At 34.1% G+C, this 9,040-nt stretch overlaps 1 protein-coding gene across 7 annotated transcripts in view; it reads left to right on the top strand.

Moving 5' to 3' along the window:
• The first annotated feature begins 344 nt into the window (after window positions 1-344).
• Window positions 345-9,040, top strand: part of LOC107169061 (uncharacterized) — a 90,941-nt gene continuing 82,245 nt past the window's right edge. For 5 of the 7 annotated variants that reach the window (XR_016189790.1, XR_016189791.1, XR_016189788.1 and 2 more), the window contains exon 1: window positions 346-730. The gene's annotated coding sequence lies outside the window, so the exon portion shown is untranslated. Of the gene's footprint in view, window positions 731-9,040 lie in introns of all 7 variants that reach the window. The other 2 variants (XR_016189793.1, XR_016189792.1) reach the window with 2 other exon arrangements.

The following is a 9,040-nucleotide window of genomic DNA, read 5'->3' as shown; positions in this document are numbered from 1 at the left end:
CCGTTGAGACGCGTACACGTCCGTCGACGAAACGCAACTGGTGTTGTTCGTTTTTGTGTGTTGTTCGTTTTTGTGTGTTGTTCGTTTTTGTGTGTTCAAATAAAACGCAACGTGTATTGACCACCCAGAGCGACAGTTGTTTTCGTTTTAAGAGGACGCTACACCCGCATGTGTTGTCCTCGTCGTACAAGTGAGTAGCATGGCAAATTTTACGCTCAGCAGATCACGTTCATCTCCGTTATTTTAAAATTTAGAGTGAATTGACCAATTACAAAAAATTAAAGGCAAGACTATTACTGAGTGCATCTCATAGGCTTTTTATTATATTTTAATATTTGAAAGCGAGTAATGAGTATTTTAAAATTGTAAATAATTTTTATATCTAAAAATACTCATAACTCGGCTTAAAATTGAAATATAATAAAAAGCCTATGAGATGCACTCGCCACTCGGTAATAATCTGGCCTTTAGTTTTTTGTAATTGGTCAATTCACTCTAAATTTTAAAATAACGGAGATGAACGCGATCTGCTGAGCGTAAAATTTGCCATGCTACGCACTTGTACGACGGAGACCTTACATGCGGGTTTGGCGTCCTCTTAAGTGACACCTCTACCTACACCAATCACCACACCATGACCGGCCGACCCTCAGCCATAATATCAACACCGTCGTAGCCGCGTCAAATTGGCTCCCCTCAGATGAACATCGAACCTCAAGTCAACGTAAAGGTAAGAGTTTTCACGCTGACACATACCTCGGTACAATTGCTTGTATATTACTTAGTATTAAGGTATTTATAACCAGGAGTGTGTTTTCCGGTTAGCTAGGACACTCAAGTTAGGATTACGTGACAAGTATTCTGGTACATTCTGGGGAATTCCGCGCAACCGCTAATAACCGTGATAAGGCTGTAGTTACATAACATACCACCCCGCTTAATACTCGCCCTACGTCCCGTTAGTCGTGACAGGACTGCCGAAAATAACGCAGCGCGCAAGCCGCAACTCGGAAACCGGTTATAGCCGCCGCCGCCGCCAGCTGATCCAGAATCGGCGAACACAAATGGACATACGCGTTTCCGGAACGCCGCGAGAAATGCGTCTCTCCTGCGCCGAATTTTATTTTTTCTTGTAATTCTCCCTACACCGCTTGACCTCTCAACAGTGTATCGACCACATTTGTATCACAGCCGTCAAAAGTAGTAATACGCATAATGACTGGTAAAGGGTTATTATAACAGTTGACGACGGCCGAGTTACGTAGCGCGTGCACGGCTCGTGGTATCAACATAACCGGGTCGAAGCCGGATCTTGTGATTAGGCTGGAGGAAAATATTCGGGAGTGCGGGCAAGACTCTGCGAACGGTTCTCGTTTGTGCAGCCGTTGATCATGAGATCAACGAGCGGTAACGGAGGAGCAGCCGCTACAACACTGAGATAGGGACAATGGCAAGCCAGTTCAACGGGCGGCCGTCCGGTGGGTAGCGTTGCGGGCCTTACGGAACAGCAAACACACCCGGACGGACAGCCAGGACTGAGCGAGCCACAACCCGCGAGTCCGCACACAATTCGGCGACTACCTCGGGCATTACGGACGGGAATAAAATTGTGCTTCCGACAGCCACGTAGCTCGGTGGTAGTTCGTCAAAACAAACGGCCAACTACGAAAATTTATTCCGTCACAACACCTATAGACACCCAGTCGCAGACCCCCAACCTACACAACCCAACCGCCGAACTCGTTCACCTCACCGGTGACACGCGTGTTCAACCACAACCGGCTGACATAATATATTTACACAGATAAAACATAAATAACAATGTAATATATAACATGACTAGCCTTTGATATAATCTTAGAACATAATAAACAATGAACAGGTGTAATGCCCCATGTGACAAAAAAATAAATAAATAATAACCTGACTTATGTAGTTATGTCAATAAAAACTTATAACTTTTATAATAAAATATATACATTTTAGAAAATAACACATTATATACAAAATATTTAATATAATATGATATATTAACATATAATATAAATGTTTTTATGATTTGTATTGTAAATCAATACTTCTAGTTTTTTTACTCGAATAAATATTTACAAGAATAATGACACACGTCCTACGACTTGACGACAGACGAATATACGAACTAACACAAAGAGATTAACCAACAAATTAAATATTAATCATATTCATAGATAAAGATAATTAATTATTATATTATTATACCGCTGATAATATTTCTTGACCAAATGATAACAGACGCGGGACGGCCGTGTACCATTAGCAAAGCTCCCTGCAGCAGCAGCAGCAATGCGAGCGGCGGCCGGCCCCACATATATAGCAAGTAGCGGCGTAACGTGTTTTGTGTATAACTTTGGCACACGAGGCGGTTGGTGTATTGTCGCCTCTGACGGCGTTTTGCGCATGCGCTCTTTACACTATTTTACGGGTTTACATGTGTGTGCGTAGAAGCGTCTCGCATGTCGCATGCTTCAACTTGGGCGACGACGGCCGCCGCCTCGTTCGAACTCAGCGGTCGCGCGCACATTGAATGCGTTTTCGTACGAATTTGATTCGTGCGAACTTGTACGTACACGCACGAACGATCCCGATCTACCAAATACTATGTGAGCGCGCAGACTTGGTGCGATTTGTTCGTACGTATACGTGCGTGTAACTTCGACGTACGAAAACAATCCGAACTTGTCCGGATTTCATTAACGTTCGTACGCCGGCAATGGACAAATGAATAAATCGCATGAATAAAACGTATTCGATGTGCGCAATCAATTCGTACGACCAGTATTCGTACGTTTTCGTACGAAACAAATTCGGTACACAATGTGCGCGCGGCCTAAACCTACCTTTATAGTTCCGAAGAAACTAATGGTTACTTAATATAAATAACCTGCCGGGGAAGGGAGCGGTAACGGCTATAATACGTAATATTATATAATAGTTATATAACGTTACAGGCTGCAGCGACGCCGACGCGCAGCGATTCTCGCGTTGCGTGCAAGTTCTGTACAAATAAATTAAATATTCCACAATTTTGTTTAACATAAAGAATTTAATGTCTATCGTCTATGTATAGTGTATAGTATATGTATATAAAATATAAACATATTTATATGAATTAAATATTAAAATTTAAGTATATGATTAAAATTCAAAATATTACTAAATACCTATATACCTATTTTTTTATTTTCCTGAAAATAACAAGTGAGGCACCGCCTCACTTGCCTGACCCCCAAAACCGTCACTGGTGTCCACCCACATGGGTGGCGGGGACCAGGGGTTAAAGTGGGGGGGACGCAGGAGGACTCAGCCCCCTTACCTCTGACGGCGGTTAAAAAGCGTCCCCTTTAACAAATTAGGATTTTATACATTAGACATTATACATAAAATTATATATGGAACGCTCAAAACTTTTTGGAAACATTAGTCCCCTCTGGAATTTTTTCCCACTTTATCCTCTGGCGGGGACACAAGCGCCCACGCTACACACACCGCATTAGGTCAGTCTGCGCAAGTAGAGCATCGGATAGGCACAGTTGACAACCGATAGGGACAGTGTGGTAATGGCTGTTAACACCGACTACCAACAGTCTCTGTCGCGGTTCAGAACCAGTTGTCCCGCACTACCGATTGCAATACAAATAGTAACCGCTCGCGAACACGCCCGGACAAAATTCCGACCCCCGCGGTCGAACACGAATTTCCGTCAGGCTTCGTAACTGCCTTATTAGATTCACAGGCGCAAAAATCGTATATGACATTTGTCATAGGCAAAACGTTTCGGTGCCCCTGATCACTGCCAGTGAGCAAAAATAAGAATATCCGTAGGCATTTATACGATATTTTATTTTCAGTGGTTCGAAAACTATAAATTCGAAAAATATAAAATGTAATATCATACTTGAATAACTATAATTATCATATATATAATATTGATAGATTAATAATTACCCACAAATACACACGCCCAATGACTACTGTCTACTTATCAGCAGTTGCCTAATTGATGATTGTACCTGTTTAGGTATACAGTGTATACCTATTTCTGAGATTTACAAACTATAATTTCCATTAGTAACACATCACCTGTATTTTAATAGTGTGTGTGTGTGTGTGTGTGTGTGTGTGTGTGTGAGTGTGTGTGTGTGTGTGTGTGTGTGTGTGTGTGTGTGTGTGCCACGAGGCCCATATTGGTGTGCCGCGAAATTTCACGACTATTAATAAACGTTTACGTAAAATTTCGGTAATTGGTTAAAATAGTTTTTACGATTCTCTTATCGGGGATATTGTTCACTATTTCTTATTAAATAATTTTAAATATTAGTCAGTTAGACGTTTGTTGTCAGCTGTGATTGTAATGTATCTTGCTTTTACATTTCAATAAATTAAATATTTCCTTTGTCCTAACAGGGGTCACCAACTGGCGGACCGCGGTCCGGATACGGACCTCGAGCACTTTTTTTATGGACCGCGAGCTCGTTTTCATTTTACATTGATTAAGTTCATACGCGCCAAACCGGCGAGGGAAACGCGCCGTCGTCGGAGTGACGCGTATGAATTTGACCAATTTTTCACATTAAAAATGAAATATTTCAAACATAATCTTTTTTTTTATAAATTCAATTTAAATAAATAAATAAATATAAATACAAATTTTAAAATGTATATACCTATTTATTAATGTGTGTAAAATACAATGTGAATAGATAAATAAATATAATCACAAATTTATAAATTATGTCATTGAAACTGTTTGGACCGCGTAAAGTTTGGTAAGTTTCAAAACGGACCCCCATAGAAATTAGTTGGTGACCCATGATTTAGGATAATAAATTATAATAATCATATTTTTTCCTATCTTACCATTTTAAACTGTTTGCTAGTAATATTATACTGATCATAAACAACTACTTTGGTATTAATATTTAATATGATGAAAGTCTGGTATAAAAAAAATATGTATACATATTATATAAGTCAGTGACAAGTGTGCCGCGGCTAAATATGAGTAGGGATTAGGGTGCTGCGAGGGAAAAAGGTTGGGAAACGCTAGTGTATACACTAAATTACATGTAATTATAATATATAATATATAATATATAATATAATATATAATACATAATACATAATTTATTACATAAATAGCATGTCCATGCTTCATCTCAATAAGCCTCGGAAATTTTGGTATTTGTGTAGGCGTTATTTAACTAGGTAATTAATGTTAATTAAATAATTATTTAATTATTTAAATTTATATAATTTTATTTTGTATCTTCAGTACGTTATAGAGCTATGGAATGGCGGGCGATTTCCCCCGACTGTTTTTGGCGTAGTAGGATATTTTCCTCCAACATATTATTTTCGATGCGGACATTTTCCCCCCATTTTTTTTTTCAAGTTTATTATTGAATAATATAATATAATTTATTATTTAATAAGAAATTATTTTTTTTTTTCATAAATATAATAAAAATTGTATAATAAAACGTAAAAAAATTATATAAGTATAATAGTCTAAAATTGTCGACATAAAAATGATACATTTTGTAAAAAACATTTAATCTCTGATTCTTATTTTATATCTAAGCACATATTTTGTAATCGTCTTTCATATTTATTTATTTTTCGGAAAAAAAATCGTACCTGTTTTAATTTTTAATAATTTATTAATTGCCATTGAATTTGACTTTTGTAGTGCTTCAATGAACATCCAAATATTTGGATGCTGAGTTCTTACCAAGTTTTAAATGTATTATTGAAACCTTCACTTATATTATTTGTTCTACCTGTGTTTTTCTTTCATTCTTTGTATCAATGTATCATTATGTACTCCATACATAAGGAGGAAATTATATTATTTAATATAAAAATATTTTATTAAAAAAAAAAAATTCTTATTAAATAATATTATAAATTAATTAATATTCAATAATAAACTTGAAAAATAAATGGGAGGAAATTGTCCGGGTAGCTATGGGTTTTTGAGGGGGGTAAACCACCAGTGGAAGTAGGTGTACACATATTAGGAAATACTTTGGAAGTATTAAGAAGTACACGGAAGTCCGTGGAAGTACTGGGAAGTATGTGGAAGTACTTGGAAGTATGTGGAAGTACGCGGAAGTACCGATATTAAACAATTATTATTTAACTTTATTTGGAGTGATTAAGACAGCAAGTAAAGAACGTGTATGCCTATATTGTCCAATTTAAAAGTAAACATGATAAGAACCGGTGTTTTGCAGCTACCATCATGCTCTCATAATAATAACAATAATATTATTTACCTATGTGATGTGTTTATTTTATTGTATTATTAAATAATTTTGGCTTGAGTAATTAATAATAACTCTTTATTTTTGAATGAAATATTTTTAAAAATAATTGAATTATACCGGTTTTAAATGAAAATGGTTAAGCTTGCCGTATGGCTATTAATAAATATGGTTGGGTTTGGCTTAATATTATTTGCTTAGCCGTCTCCAGTCCGATCGAAGTCGTGTCCGTTGTATGTACACGTTACTACGTTAGGTCTACACAGTATACAGCACATTAGTTAATTTTTCCACAGTTTTTCAGATTATTTTATTCCAATTGGTAAGTTTTAAAGATTTATTTACTCAATGTTAGGTTTTAAATAAAATATAATAACTATAATACGTCAGTAGAATATATAATTATATTATAAATATGTAATAGGTAGATTTTAGAATTTAGATTAGTTGTATAGTAATGGAATTTCGATTTAGTATAATTAAAATAAATTTTAAAACAGTATGATACAATAATCAACACTACCTATATATTATTATCTAAAATAATTCAAAATACATGTTTAATAATTTTGCGAGGTCTATTTTTAGCACTTTTTGCCTGTTATTGTTTATTAATATGCACATTGTTTTAATATACTTTGTGATGACTGGTTATACTATACTGTATGGTTTTTTTTCAAACAAATGTAATCATTTTTCAGATATTTATAAAAATAATTAGTGATGAAGACATACATTGAGATAAATATTACGAAAATCAATTTTTAGTTTTTATAAAAACTAGAGTATACTCATGAACTTGAAATATTTCAAATTGTCGTTCCTGACATTAAATTTTATATTTAATATTTTAAGTACTATTATCAGCCCTTTATTACCCTAATTAATCAATTTATTAAGTATGAAATTTATTATATAAAGCAGTTTAATTTTATTTAGTATTTAAGTTATTTAATGACATTTGTAATTTTCTTTTTAATTTTTTTTTTTATAAATCATAATCAAATTTTATCGGTTAAATAGAAAAGCACGGCTCTTAATATATTGTTACAACAGGGGTTACAACTGTAGTTAAAAAATATTTAAAATACATATTTTTTCTAACATATTTTTTTTTTTAAATAAGCATTTAAATTTAAATTTTTACAACATACGTAAAAATCACGAAAATTCGCAAATTATTTTAAGCTAGAAATTCATAAAAAATTTTCTTTTTAAATCTAAGATTTGAAAATGTTTAATAATCTATAATATATCCTAGACAGATAAACCGTCTCCGTTCAGAATCGTTTTTCGTATACAATGATATCTATCATTGCATTCAAATTTAACCTACCTTAGTCAGAGGTCCACCCCACCCCCAATGTACGGGCATGGCCGGTTTCCGCCAAAAGTGTACCTTTCCCTTTTCCCCCAATTCACTTTTCCGCCAAATCATAAATTGTTCGATTCCCTTTTCCGCCAAAAGTGTACCTTGCCCTTTTCCCCCAATTCACTTTTCCGCCAAATCTAAAAAGTAAGTCTAGAATTTGAATAATGTTTGAATATTATATTATATAAAATATACATGTCTGTCATTATCTATTAAAGATTGAAAAATTATAATAATATATTATATACATTACATAAATAATTGAAAAACCATTAGGTTGGTATCTAAATAAACATTATTAGGTATTGTGTTATAGCATTATCATATACAAACAAACAACATTCAAATTATAAATATTATTATATATTATCTATATTACTAATTATACTTTACTATAGTTGTATGATATTACTTTAACTTTAAAGTTAGTCTAGTATTGGAATAATGTTTGAATATTATAATATATACAATATACATGTCAATCATATTATAATTTTACTATACTATTACTACTATATTACTACTTATACTTTACTGGGCGCTCACTTTACTATAGTTGTATGAGATTTCTTTTACAAAGTCATATCTGGAAATTTAAAAAAAATATAAATATTGCGACATTAAATTCAAATAGTTAGTCTGCACACTACCTGTCAAGATCTCCATTTGTATACTGACTTAAAAATTGTTTATTTCTCTTTTGTCTGTCACGAACTCGACGATCTTGTGCCACGTTTGGTAGATGGGTACTTCTTAGTTTATCATAGACTTCAGTTTGTACTTCATTAATTAAAACGGTTACTAAAGTATTGATAGACGGTGATTCCTTATAAAAATGTCGATTAAAATTCGAATGGAATGATTCGCAATTGTTGGTGGTTCGTCTTAAACTCGAACTTGGTGATGCCCAAAGTATTGGAGGATAATCGCAATTATCGGTCAGATAATTGTCTACTAAGTAGTCTGAATATTTACTAACTTGGTCATTTGTGGGTCGATCCCGAATGGAAATAATCCCGATAATCAGTGATAAATTTATCATTTGGTTGAAATTACGGTACGTTATATATATATATCATTATAGTACAAACTTTTTAATGTATATAAAATAAAAATAAAATTATAATTTATAATATATTAAAATATGACTAACATGCATATTGTATATAATATAATATTTAAATTATACTAGACTTACTTTTTAGATTTGGCGGAAAAGTGAATTGGGGGAAAAGGGCAAGGTAGGGTTTTGGCGGAAAAGGGAATCGAACAATTTATGATTTGGCGGAAAAGTGAATTGGGGGAAAAGGGAAAGGTACACTTTTGGCGGAAACGGGTAACTCCACAATGTACAGCAGAGCGA

The sequence above is a fragment of the Diuraphis noxia genome, unplaced genomic scaffold, assembly GCF_037042655.1.
Source record: "Diuraphis noxia isolate RWA-SAM2 unplaced genomic scaffold, SU_Dnox_SAM2 contig0001, whole genome shotgun sequence".
In the NCBI taxonomy this organism is placed as follows: domain Eukaryota; kingdom Metazoa; phylum Arthropoda; class Insecta; order Hemiptera; family Aphididae; genus Diuraphis; species Diuraphis noxia.
The sequence above is the reverse complement of the archived record's forward strand: the minus strand, read 5'-3'. Positions and strand labels throughout refer to the sequence as shown.